The following is a 14,458-nucleotide window of genomic DNA, read 5'->3' as shown; positions in this document are numbered from 1 at the left end:
CAACTGAACAATTTAGTTTACCCTCTCCTCCCCCAGTTCCATTCCACACTACAAAGATAAAAGGGGGACAGCAGGCAAGGGGATGAGGAAATGGGGAACTGCTTTTCGCTGGTTATATTCACAGTTGACTGTACTGATTAGCAAAGCGACCTTGACCTAACAGCATAACTCTATTCCATGCAGGGTTACATGCAGCTTGATTGGCAGCTGCTTCCTCACCTGCAAACTCAATTAGAAAGGTTCTGCAATCAAGATATTGCCCAGGGCTTAAGCACGCTTGGGCTACACCACTCCAATCCCCAGGGGTCATGCAGTAGTGGCTAAAGGCTTCCACCTGGGAGACAGTGAATGCGGCTGAAATGCCGTAGGTTCTAACAGATTTAGCCAAGGACTTTATCGTCTTGAAGTCCAGGGGATCATGGTATCTATTACCTTGGGCGTCCTGAAAAACAGGATACGCCAAGGAAAGCTCCGACTGGACTGTCCTCTCTAAGGTTTTCTTCTTTAGTTTAAGCTTTTTAGAATGAAGTAGCTCTTGTAGAGCCAAAAAATTGGGTGCGAAGTAGACGCACCCATGATTCAACTTATACTTTCACTTCGGAGTTCGCTCGTAGGCAAACTGGATTTGCTCGTAGGCAAACCTTGGCGCTCCTTCTTTATCTACAGATAGGATCCCTAAACTCCACTTTTGTCGTGGATCCCCAACTTACCCGGGGACTTACCGGTGCACCCCCTGACCACTGAAGGTTCTGAGCTGATGGCTTGAGATGGAGTCCCCGTACGGGCCACCACTTGTTGTGCGTGACCTTGCCAGCAAGGAAGACGCAACACACAGCTCTTCCTTCAGCGGTTTATTCAGGCCCCTTACATCTTGTTACTTCTTTTCCAATCCCCCAGCCCTTGGCTAATATATACTCCTGAGCCCAATCCCAGTGCGCCACGTGGGGATCGCCCATGGGTCCTGCATATGCGGAAGCGAATCATGACTGCAGCCCTGGCCATATAAGGAGTTGTTGTGCACAGAGAGCGCTCACCCACGGAGGGTGGAAGGTGGAAACCAGCTCCATCTTGTAGGCGTGGTCCTTCGCAGCTCTCCACACTTCTCGATCAGAACATAGTACTTTTTGTTTTGGTTTAGTTTAGTTCCGCTGAAGAGTAAAATGCCTCCTAACAAGGACACACAATATTTATACACTGTCCTTGTACCCACTGCTACACAGAAGAGGCATAAGATATTTGGGGAGAGGATGTGGAAAGGACAGAGTGAATGAACTACATCAGTCCAGAGTGATAATCTTCGCTCTTCCATGCAGCTTGGTAGCTCCATATGACACTTACAAAGGAGTAAAACTGGTGACATAAATTATGATTAAACAGTATTTGACTGGGGGAAACTTCCAATACTGGGTCTGACTGCAGAGATGATGGCTTGATGCACAGATTAAAGACCCTGCAGATGGTCTGTCTGGCTCTCTATGACCACAGCTCCAGCCCTAATCCCAAATTGTAGCTTCTCTCCCCATTAGTCAGTTTTCATGGCTGAGATACAGCAGCCAACACTTACAATTTAAAGGGAAGAGAGGCTTATTTCAGCTCACAGTTTATAAAAGCTTCAATTCACAGTATGGTGGCTCCAGGGCAGGACAGTGTGGCAGAGGAGCAGCTGCCCAAGGACCGGCACAGGAGATAAACGCATCCAAGCCATGCTCTGCCGCCCTCCCCCTCCCAGTGACTCAAGTCAGCTATAAACCTGCGTCATCCAATCCACTTTCCCAATCCCTGCCTGTGAGCACAAGACATTCCCGGGAGACATCTAGAGATAAGCTGTGACACCGCTTCACCCCAAGACTTGCCCTGGAAAGGAGCATTGTTCAGAGGCCAAGCTTGCGAAGTGCATTTCTTGGTGGCCACTCTTTTCTAGTGACTGATGAGGGTGTCCTGGTGGCCCAGAGCAAAGCTCGGCCCTGAATTTGACCACTGCTCCAAAGTTCCTGGATTTGTTTCCTTGGCATCAGTTTTTATTGCTGACAAATTTTATAAGGAAAATAAAGGATTATGGCTAAAAGGAGAGAGCCTAATGTTTGTTACATGTATTTTATGATCAAATATTATATTGTGTGTTATTAGTGATAGATTTTTTTTTAACAATTATTTTTTTTAAAGTTAAGTGGGTTGCTCAACATTTTGTAGCTATTGAATTGAGTCTGGACTTATTCATCTGCTGCTCTAAATGCTAGTCTTTTCTTCCTACAGTGCAGATTTATCTTCTGATAAAATAGAAGTCTTCGAAATTGGCTGCTATAATACCATCTTGATGCTGATCAACGCAGAGATTCCCCACACGCAACAGCCAGAGTGGCTGTTTGCAGGGGACAGTTCTTCCTGAGCCTGCTTTCTCCTGGCCAAACCAGTTATTAGAGAATAAGAGAGTTCCTTGAGACAGAAAACCTAGTTCAGTGAGAGACACATAGTAGAAGTGATTCCTGCTGAACTATAATTTGCCTCTCTTTCCAGAAGATATGCTCACGATATCTTCAAAACAATAGCACAAGCTCCCTCACGTTATGCTCCAGCACCAACTTACAAATGGGATCAGCGCTGGGAAAAGTTTGCAAGTCAGATTCATTCATAAATCAGAAAAAGTGAATCTCATACACCTTTGATGCAAATATACAATGGAAAGCATAAAAAAAAAACCAAACACACAAAAATACTGCACATAAACCATGTTTACTGTTACAGTACCTTAAAGAGGTGTCTCCATACAGTACAGTAACTGGCATCAAGGGAATGGTGTGGACTACGCTGACAAGAATAGAGCTACTATGGAGGAGGGAGGGCAGGCGAGAGATGGCAGAGCAGCGTCTACCGTCGTGTGGCCTCGTTGTCACCTATGAATCATCTTCACCTTTGCTTCCATGGTGAATGCCTGGCTTGTCCTGTCGGGCCCCTCCACAGGACCCCTGCTTCTCCCCTTGCTTCAGACTCCCTGTGCTCAGACTGAGCTCTGCACTACTGTGTGTTACTGCCCGGTGTGGTGCGCACACAGCAGCACAACTGTGACGATGTCGGGCCCACCCGAGAGCTGCTTCTGTGACTTATTCACATCTATGAATGTTCATAGTGTCAGGCCCATTCGTATCTGCGAAAGTTCACAGCTTGAATGTTCATAAGTCAGAAACTTACTGCGCCAGCTTGTTGTTCCCAAGTAGATTTTGTGCTCTCTCTTCGAGTTCTTAAGTTCATTAGCTCTAGCTCCGCATCAGCTATTCACTACCTCCCACTCAGAGTACAAGAAATCCTCATTTTATGACCTACCTGTTTAGGGACTGTTCAGATGTATGGCCCATCTTTTTTGGTACTGTTCCATACATGTTGTTGTTAATGTCTCATTTTTGTACAGTACACCTTGCTTATACAGTTCGGTCATTTTTGCTGACTGTATTGTATAATCATGTAGTACTGTAGGTTTATGTTGTTACACATTACAGTGCTGCACATAAAAGTTATGCAAAAAAAAAATCTAAAATCACCAAGCTAAGGTTATCTTTGACCATTTCTTTGTCTTGAATATTGTAATGTAGATACTTTATACAAAGCCTACATTGCCTCATTTAGTGACCAAATCGTTTAACCACCTGGCCTCAGGAATGGGGCTTCATTGTTAAACAAGGAATGTCTGCTCAATAAATCAATTATAACATGCATCCTGCTTCAAACACGTAAAGACCTGAGAAGTGTGCTTCTTGGAATGACTTCGAAATTGTGTCTATGACACTAATGTACACTATGGTGCCTATGACCATAGTCTACAGTGTGTCCTCCTTTGGAACATGGCTTTGTCCTAATGCACACTGGGCCAGCCCAGCCTGGAAATGGTGGTGGCACTTCCAGCAATCCTGCCACTCAGCTGCTGGGAAAAGCATCTTAGTAACCCAAACATAGTCTTGGAAAAGGACTGCGGGTAACAGCTGTTCATGGCAAAACTCTCAGCAAAGAAGCAGGGGAACGGGTGTTTAGACCCAAAAAAGGATATTCACAGTTTTCTGGGAGAAGCAGCAACAGAAACCGATATCAGACATATCTGATACATAACTAAATCAAGGAGGATAGGATTTAGGTATTTCCCATCATAACTACATTTTGTATATCTAAGGTCACCATGAGTATTTTTTAGTCTAAAAAATAATTTCATAACTTATCAGAGAATTATTAATGACTTATAATTACTCTTGATACATCAATTATATTTTACAGTGATGTTTACAAATTAATTTCCCTTTTTCTGGTTCATAATTAATGTACACTCCTAATAAACAGTATGTAGTTTGTAGGTTATTCTCCAGATAATCTGTAGCTCCAGATATAATAAGGTGCCTTGCTCCTTACACAGTAGCTGCACAGTTTATATCGCTGCTGAAATCTGAGTAGTCATTAAAATCCAGAGAATCTGCTATGAACATGTTTTAACTTGAAGGATGTTGAAATGATCTATTTTTGTTCCTCTCTAAGGGGCATGTGGCATTTGGCATCAGGGCCTAGAGGTTGATTAAAGGCTCTTTCCTGCAGTGGTATTCTGTGGTGTGCCTAAAATTCTCTAGCCTGGAGGCTGGGCGTAGCAAGGCTAAGAACAGGCAAGTGTGTGGCATTAGTTCAAAAGACTGTTCAGTTGGATCTAAGAGGCAAAGATACAACCAAATGGCAAAGTCAAGGCCAGTTACAGTGGCAGGCTGGAAGACACCCACTAATAAAGGAACAGAGTTAATAAGAATTGGATGACAGCCACGGTTAAGTGTGACGAAGCTGGAGATGGGGATGCAGAAAGACTACCCACCTTCATTTCGGCAGAGCAACCTGATGGTGTAAAGTCCCTTTAAGATGTAAAGATACACTTCCTCAGTTGCCCAAGGCACAAAGGGACTTTACGAGGCACTGCCTAGGCTAGGATATGGCAGCCTTGAAATGTAGCTGCACACTCCACATCTCCTGCGAAGCTCCTGTTTCTCTTATCCATGAAACAGGGTGATTCAGGATCCTATCCGCATGACTTCACAGAAACATAGTGCACCTGGCGCACAAGCACCACAGACAGGTCCCCTCAAGAATCACCAACTAAACAGCGGGTCCCTGTTTAAACACCAACCTCTTGTAATTTTCCTTTAGCTTCGTAACACTATTAAACATCATCTATTTAATAGCCCAGGGAAGAATTTTTTGAAAAGTGTTGAGAATGTAGGTCACTGTCTGTCACTGCAGCTTCCCAGTGACTCAATTTCTGACATTTACTTAGTGCTCTATGAATGGCAACAATCGTGCCAGTTGCTGGCCGAAAGAGAATTTTCCAGCTGCACTTAAATAGACTGTTTATCTTGATCAGCTCTTTGTTGGGACTCCCTCAGACAGTCGCAGAGGTTGTCATTCACCCAGTCCTTGAGTGGCCTTATTCCTGTTTTGTGTGATTTTAATGTCTGCTTTGCTGTGTCATTTTTGCTTTATTTCTCTGATGTTTAAAATGTTCACTTGTGATCAGTGTATTTTAATACAAATCTTTCTCTAAAGTTGATACTACTTTCATATTTCTTGTTATTAATTTATAACTACCACCTATTTGAAATTCACTTCTATTATCCTTTTTTATGTATTTAACACAGGGTCTACAGGGTTTCACTACACAGATCAGACTCATAGTAATTCGCCTGTTTTCAGCCTCCCAAGTGCTGGGATTACAGGCATGTGCCATCATGCCCAGTCTCAATCGCCTTCTCAGCACACCCTGGAGGCGGGGCTGGCATAACTCACCGGGAATCAAACCCTGACCCCTGAGCTCTGCTTATGCAGGTGCTTTAGTCCGCTGAGCAATTTGGCCAGCCCGTACTATCCATTCTCCTTTAAGAAAATATCACATATATTTCATAACTAGGATACAGACACCTTTGTGGGTGTGTTACAGAAGTCCTTCTTTCTTTTGCACACACCACAATAAACTCACAGGTACAATGTTTGAACACTAAAATGGGATAGTTAATTAATCATTCCCTTATATAGCACTTAGCATTTGTAATTTGTTTTGGTCAGTGTTGGGGCTAGAACCCAGGCTTGCGTGTATGCAAGGCAAGAGCTCTACCACTGAGCTACATCTGCTGTGACTTTTTTAAATGCCAGTCTATTCTGAGTGATCTTTTGTGATCATTTAAATGATATATCTTCTCTCACTGCACAGAAAAATATAAAGAAGTAACTAATAATAGAGATTTCTACTAAAAGGGTGAAGGTTAGCAGAGTTTTCTATATATGGTTGTATGAATTTCAGGCTTCAAAAAGGCACTTATCAGCCACCCATCTTTTCAATTTCATGTGTGGAAGTTTTTTAAAAAAAAAAAAAAACTAATTTGAAAACAAAAAAGGACCGGTGGTATAGCTCAGCGGACTAAGTGCTTGCTTAGGTAAGTGCAGGGGCCAGGGTTCGATCCCTGGCACCGCGTGCCGCACAGGGCCCACCCATGGGTGAGCTGAGCCAGCAGTGGAGTCTGGGCTTGGTGGTGCACCTGTAATCCCAGAACTAGGGAGGCAAAAATCAGGAGATCATTACAACTGTGAGCCTAGTGAGACCCTGCACAAAAAAAAAAAAAAAAAAAAAAAAAAAAAAAAAAAAAAAAACAAGGAAAGAAAAATGTGAGGAGAACAGTAATCATAAGAATAGAGGGATTCCCTATAAGAATTCCTGACACACAAACCTTAACATTTAACAAAACTCCTCCATATCCTACCCTCCCCCACTCACAATTTTTGCCTTCTTAAATATTAAAATATTTCTGTAAGTGGCTCTCTCTATATGGAAGTACACAGATACATATTTCTTGCCTTACCCCTTATCTTACCTTAACTCAAGTTATCTGAGTCTGGGGCTTGCTAAATTGTGCTGCCTCACCTGGCCCTCGAACATGCAATCCTCCTGTTTCAGCTTCCCAAGTAGCTGGGAGTCCACGCAAGTTGTGCCCCCTCAGCTAAAAAGGGTCATTTTAAATGCTGTTTGGACCACTGCATGTGATATATGGAAAGAGGTATTTATGAGGCTAGTTTTCTGCAGCAGCATTGTGCTGCTAACCACAGTTTATCATTTCTCTTGTGCTTAGTCTTCATCATTTATTCTATGCTGCATATATGTGAAGAACTGTTAAGTGTGTACCATCCTACAAACTGCGTTCCTACTTCAGGTCTTTGCATTTGTTCTCAGGATCTGGGATTCTCTTCCTCAACTCTGAATAGCTGTCTGTGGCTCCCTTACAGAGGTCAGCCTTCCCTAGGAACATAGCAAAAGTAGAACTCTCCACTCATCTATCACTGTCACATTGACCCTTTTGTTTCTTTCAAATCATTCTTCCAAATCTACAGTTCAGTTTTCCGTTTGTCTACTATCCCACTCATCCAACAGAGAACAGAAACTTTGCCTAAGACACCTGTGAATCCCTCACCTTGGCACATAATACATGCTCCAAAAATATGGGTTAGGAAAATGTATGTATGACTTATAAACACTAGTAATCTCATTCTGTCCTATCAAGGATCTGAAGTTGAAAGTGAAGAACCTTGCCTGAGGTTACATGAGCAGGAAGACAGCACAAAATAAATCCATATCCTTAATCTTTGGGGAAGTTCCTGCCTCTTGTATACATGTTAGTCAGCTTTTTGTCTCTGTGACATAGACCTGAGATAAACAAAAGGAAGAGCGTTTATTTGGCTCAGAGATTCAGAATGTGGTCAGTGGCCTTGCTGCTTTGAGCCTGTGGTCGCTCAGTACATCATGGTGGACACATGTGGTAGAGGTCTATTTACTATGGCACCAGGAAAGCAAAGAGAAATAAGGAAAAGCAGGGGCTAGGGTCCCAGTATCCCCTTCAAGGGCATATCCCCAGTGGTCTAACTCCCTGCTGAAGCTGCTACCCTATCCTGATAAATGGTGCCACAGGCCGGTAACCAAATGTTTAGCACACGTAATGGATTAACTAATGGTCAACTTGGAACTCCCAGCTGAACTGAGTCAGCGTGGTTTGGGGTGTGGCAGGCCCACCTGAGGATTGCTGTCAACAGCATGAATGGAGACCTGGAGGGGAAGACGGAGATGTTTGCCGGAGATGTTTGTCCTGGTTGTTTTCCTGGTATGACCTGAGCTGTTCTCATCATAAGAGGAGCTCAGGCCCTCACTGTCACTGAGGACGGCTGCTGTTCTCTTCGGGGAAGCTCTGGTTCTCACTATGAGGGCCACTTCCTGGCTCCAGTGCACACCACTCAGCCTGTGGCACAGATCCTTCACCCTGCTGGTATAGACTCTCCAGCTGCCACCCCTGACCTTTGGGCCTTCCCAGTGCAGGCCCTTGGTACAGACTTGCATGAGACACTGCTGTGGACTCTAGCCTCCAGCTGGATTCATGCAGAAAATTATCATGGGGTCAAGGCTGTCAGGTGGATTCTTGGGATCTCTAGTGCATGGACAGATCTCTTGCATGCCTTTGCATTTGACTTTTGTGTGGATATTATAAAACAATCCTATAAATTATGTGTCCTGTATTAAATCTATGCCTTTGCAAACCCTGACAAAAATAGCATGTAAGACACTGGAGGATATTTCTAAGCCAAAACACACTAATTTCATTTCACAATGACATCATTTTCCCAGTGCCTGACCTAGAAATCTGAAATCCACTACAGCCATCGTTTCCTATTAACACGCCCACCCAAATGTTGCCACCTGGTTGTGGGTTGTTCTCTCAACCCAGGAAGAATAATAAGGTCGGGAGTCAAAAGTGACCTGAAAGAAAGTATTTATTGCAGAGCAAAAGCAGAAAGCAACATTTATTATAAAGCAAAAGCAAAATGCCCCTGGTTAAAATGAGCCCAGGAGGGGACCCTAGTGGGTTGACCCTGGAACTCTTTGTCTAGGGTGTTTTATACACAGAAATGATTACAGCAACCAAGCTGAGGTCAGTCTATGGGGTTACAAGCAGGAAGGTCTGCTTATGAGTGAACCTATAGGAACTGGGGACACGTAACAACTGTACTTTTGCAAGCTCTAGTAATTGTGACCTTTCTACAAATTAGCAGAAGAAAGACATTCCTTAGAGAAGTATGGATACCTAATTTCTGAGCAAGAAAACACAGACAAGCTAAGAAACTCTTTGTTGCCTCAGGATCTCTCGCCATGTATCCTTCACTGAATCTTCCCTGGCTGCCTCACCTGTCCTGTCTGAGGAACTCTCTTTGCCAAAAGTCTCTCTGCATCCATCCCCACCCCCAGCCAGTGTCACACTGAGAAATCGCTCCTTCCCAGGGGCCCATTCCGGCATACAGCACATTTACATTACTGTTGAGTACATCTTGTTAGGAAAATGCTATCCAAGGCTTAGAAAAGGAAAGCTAAGACTGATCGCACCTGCAGAGGACCTGTGATTCTCCCCAAGCCTGGGGAGCTCCCTCCTTCACTCCCCATCAATTATGTCCTCCATCTGCTGGTGGAGGAGGGATGTGGGTTTTCGCTCTCTCACTTGTTTTGTTTTGTTTTTGAGCCAGAGTCTCAATTAGTAGTTCAAGCTGGCCTTGAACTCACTGTGTATTCCGGGATGGCCTTGAACTCACAGCAATCTTCCTGCCTGAGACTCCAAATGCTGGCACTACAGCACAACCAGGATTCCAGACACCACACTTGGCAATCTTCCTGGTGAATAAGATGATTGGTTCCCAGATTCCCTGATCCTCTAGGCCTGGCTTCCTCTCCCTCTTGGTCTGCACAGCCATACCTGAGTCCTTCACCTTTCTCACTGCTACTGCCCCGTCTCTCTCCCAAGTGGTCTTCTATTTCCAGTACTTCCGCTTACAGTGCTTACCTACCTTCTGACAGGATTCCCACCCTTAGGTGTCCACAAAGCTTGTGAGGATCTAGTTTCTGCTGTTTCTGGGCTCGCCTTCCTGGTTGCCTACATTAGAACCCACACTATGCACCTGAAACATTGGCATTGTTCCATAGCCCTGTGATATTTATTTACTTATTTCTGTATTTTTTTTAGGGAAGGGTCTACAGAGTGTTCAGGATCTCATTACTGGATCAGACTCATAGTGACTCTCCTGTTTACAGCCTCCCAAGAGCTGGGATTACAGGTGCGCACCACCGTGCCCAGTCTCAACTGTCTCAGTGTGCCCTGGGGGCAGAGATGGCACAGCAGGCCCGGGGATTGAACCCCTGGCACTTGTGCCTACTTGCAGGTGCTTTAATCTGCTGAGCTATTCAGCTGGTGTTCTAGCCCTGTATTTTTATATACATTTGCTCTGAGTTTTGAAGGATGTAAACTGTGAACAGACACTTTTTTTTTAGAAGGAGGGAAAGCCTTTATTAACTCTAAACACATGGAGAGGATCAAGGGCAGGGAGATGGTCAAATCCTCTCTACAGATGCGTGTTGGACTGATCTCACCCACGAAGGGCAGTCACCACTGAGCTAAAGTCCCTGGTGCTGCTCCTGACTGCCATGAAACCTGGAAGAAGTCTGTGCAGTCATTGTCATGTTTGTTGTCTTTTGTGTTGTTGCATTTCATGTCCCTTAATCTGGCTTTCCTTTATGGGCTCCTGGAGGGTACGTGCCTAACAGCACCTGGAATATTACACAGAAGTTGTTTCCTGGAATAATACTGCAAAGGAGAAATGTATTTCTGAACATGATTGTGATCAAATTGAAGAAAGAAAAGAAAGATGTGAATCGTAACCACTCGTTCATGAAAGTGCTAGTAGGTGTGCCCACGAAGCAGAGCAGACTCTGTTTCTGATTCCAATGCTGAAGAACTCTGGAGAGATGGTTCCTCTTCGTTTCATTGACCTCACCCCCAAAAGAGTACCAAAGTACTGTGCTCAGTGCCACAGAAGCCACAAGGATAACAAGATGGCGTGCCACATAAGGACTTTGTAAACCAATGGAGAGACATCATTTTCCAAAGGAATTCATATACACCCTATGACCTCTGTTTATCACAAAAAATTATCTGAACTCATTCAACCTGGTCTTTATTTCCTGCTAGAAGTTCTCTTGAAATATCAAATTGTCTCCAATAATTTATTTGTCATAAAATTTCTTCTGTAAAAATCTATTTCAAGGGTTTTATTGATGGGAAATTCCATGTTTATAAATTCAGTGACCACTTAAATGTATGCTTTAATGTTCTAAATATTAATTCTCTGGGTTTGATCCTTTCTTCAGAAAAACCTCTTAGTCATATTCATCAAATCCTATTGTGCAGATTTCTGATATTCACAATGCTATATATAAATTTTAAATAGAGGATTCCTAGTGAGCCAGGGCAGGGCCAACGAACTGAACTACTCAGGGGAGGCCACATTGCAAATAAAAAGCAAGGAGGAATTTTTTTTTTCTGGTGGGGCTGAAATTATTTTGCTTTGCCTTTGCCCAAGTTTCCATGGAAACTTCTCTCCTGGAAATGAGCAGGTCTTCCGAGTGCTTGTCCTGAATGTAAGCAAAAGACAAACCTGATTCTCTGATCCATTTCAGTGCTGGCAGAGGTTGCAGAAATAAAAAAAATAAAAAAAAATTTTCTCTTCGTTAGGAGGTCAGTCAACATGAAAATAAAAATAGGAAAACAATGGTTTGGATGACATCTTCGCTCTTCCTTGTGCTTTGGGGTAAACATGATGTGGGGATATTCAGACCTCTTCCCCCACATGCAATAATGGATGGTAGACTAGCAGTGAGATTCAAAACTAACAACAAGCAACCCAAATCTTTGCTTCACCTAAAGATACCTTGGAAAGGTAGATATTCACATAAAATAAGCAAATTCAAAAATCACTTTGACATCTATGAGAAACAACTCAGGAAAACAATCCCATTTTAAACAGAGATTTAAAAGGCCAGTGAGATAGCTCAGCAGACTAAGTACCTGCTCAGGCAAGCGCAGAGAGCGGGGTTCAATCCCTGCCACCACATGCCACACCGCCCCCACTCCCAGGGGCCTCTGAGAGGGCCACAGATTTCAGGCATGGTGGCGCACACCTGTAATCCCAGTGCTGGAGAGGCTAAAAACAGGAGAATCATTATAAGTCAGAGCTGTGTAGTGAGACCCTGTACAAGATAAATAAAACAAATAAAAAGAGATTGAAGCAGTAGGGATTATGTTTTTGGTTCGGAAATAGTTTGATATTGAAGAAGAAAGTTCCATGCTGCATGCTCCCGAGTAGGACCCCTGGGGCAGGATTTCCCAAGTGGGAAACGGAGTGAGAATACGGGTCCAATAATCAGGCCTTGTAAAGGATGCACGCAGGTTCCTAAGACTGATGAAAGGAAAAAATAAAGGAAAGGAAAATGCCAGGTTTTGGGATAGGAGAAGAAAGGCAGCAGTGCTCACCGATCGTAGAGCACAGCACATCCTGGGCTGCTTCCCACCTGGCAGCACTGTTCGAGGCTACGCTGAGTAGAAGCGGAGGGAGGGAGGACGACACGTTGTAGAGAGTAGAGAGTTAGTTCCTCCCTCAGGAAGTGTATCTCCCTACAATAGACACAGCAGTGCAGCTCCGTGAGGCGGCATGTGCTTGACCTGTGTAAGGGCTTGGGTTCATTGCCAACGCCAAAAGATAAAAGGTACATATTAGCAACTAATATCGAATATGCTTTGCAGGCATGTTATTTCTATAATACGTATTTTAGTTACTATTGTGATATTACTCTGAGGTCTGATTTGCAAGGATTCAAACTTCCTTCTGCATGAAAGCTTGAGGGCGGGATGCGCTTCAGCCACTCTAACTCTCCCAGGGCTCTAGAAATAAAATCTTTCAGAAGTTCCAGTTGTTGGGCCAGTTTTCTCCTGCTTTCCCAGAACTGTTGGCTTTGTAACCTTAGAGGTGCCCCCCACACACACACACCATTGCAGTCTGTCTCACTGCAAACACTAGAGGACAGGACTTGGTCTCTGAAACACGCCATGTTGTCCACACTGGTGGGCCGTGGTGCAAAGACCTTGCATGATGTGAGAGAACATGGCCCGCAACAGATTTACTCCCACAGAAAGAAAGAGCAGTAGAAGGATATAAGCTCCACCTCCTTTTCTGAGAACCTCACAGCTTAATTGACTTCCATTCCATTAGGACTCCTAATTCAATTACGAGAAGACTACAGAAAACTTTAATGATGTATAAACATTGCAAAGACCTACTGCCACTAACTCACGATCTTCCTTATTCCATATATATTCTCTGAAAATGTCCCATAGTCTCCAAATTTATCCACCCCAACTGTGAACCACAGGTTTGTCGCGCTCGACCTCGCCAGCAAGGAAGACGCAACACACAGCTCTTCCTTCAGCGGTTTATTCAGGCCCCTTACAGCAAGCTTCTTCTCCTCCAATCCCCCAGCCCTTGGCTAATATATACTCCTGAGCCCAATCCCAGTGCGCCACGTGGGGATCGCCCATGGGTCTAGCATATGCGGAAGCGAATCATGACTGCAGCCCTGGCCATACAAGGAGTTGTTGTGCACAGAGAGCGCTCACACACAAGGGGTGAAAGGCGGAAACCAGCGCCATCTTGTAGGCGCGGTCCTTCGCAGCTCTCCACACAGGTTAACAAGTTTTCTTGACTCTTAATCTCTAGTCTCTACAGATGAACATTAGGAACACAATGAGAACCCTCTAATTCTTTTAAAGTTTCCCTATAAAATCCTAGAAACCTCAGAAGAGCATAATTTTTTCCCCAGCATTGCCAAAACCCATTGATCTCTTTCTTTCTATCTCCATTGATTTTTATGTCCCTTTCTACATGAACCCTTCCTAATGCATGCCTTCCATAAATACTAGTTGAAGGAATACTTAAGGAAAAGTGGTTGTTGAAAGAATTCTCTGGAAATTTGGAAATCTCTATATTTCAGAGATTCATAACTTAAATTGAGTCTCTGGAAAGCTCTAGAATACAAAAGTGAAATTAATTTTATTTAATACAGTAATTCCCTACTTACTTGACCCAAAACTCTTTTGTCCTAAAGCTTGTTAATATCCTGAGAAATTAGTTTTACATGGGACATATGTAGGAAAGACCATTATAAATCAGCACTATTGGCATTATTTGGCTGAGAATGGAAGACTTCCATTCTCTCCCAGAGCTAAGACTATATAATTTGTTCATTCACTACACAAATACTTATTGAGCATCTATTATATGCTAAATACTTCTCTCCTAATTGTTGGCTTAATTTTTTTCTTTTTCTTTTATTAATTTTGTTGAGAAACAAATAGTAATGAGACAGTTTCAAAACTAGTTAGTAGGACAGTTACAATAATTAATACATTGCATATTGTTGTCTTCATAGTAGTTATTCATTGTATAAGATGCAGACATAAGGGCTGGCCAAATAGCTCAGTGGAATAAAGCACCTGCAAGCAGGCTCAGGGGCTGGGGGTTTGATCCTCAGGCC

The 14,458-nt window shown here is 43.5% G+C and overlaps 1 long non-coding RNA gene across 1 annotated transcript in view; it reads left to right on the top strand.

Annotated features, from left to right (window-relative positions):
- Positions 1–8,855, top strand: part of LOC111815355 — a 9,653-nt gene extending 798 nt beyond the window's left edge. The window contains exons 2-3 of the long non-coding RNA XR_002820050.1: positions 5,839–5,846; positions 8,845–8,855. This is a non-coding gene — a long non-coding RNA (uncharacterized LOC111815355). The remainder of the gene's footprint in view (positions 1–5,838; positions 5,847–8,844) is intronic.
- The last annotated feature ends 5,603 nt before the right edge of the window (positions 8,856–14,458 follow it).

The sequence above is a fragment of the Octodon degus genome, unplaced genomic scaffold, assembly GCF_000260255.1.
Source record: "Octodon degus isolate 3935 unplaced genomic scaffold, OctDeg1.0 scaffold00015, whole genome shotgun sequence".
Classification (NCBI taxonomy): Eukaryota; Metazoa; Chordata; class Mammalia; order Rodentia; family Octodontidae; genus Octodon; species Octodon degus.
The sequence above is the reverse complement of the archived record's forward strand: the minus strand, read 5'-3'. Positions and strand labels throughout refer to the sequence as shown.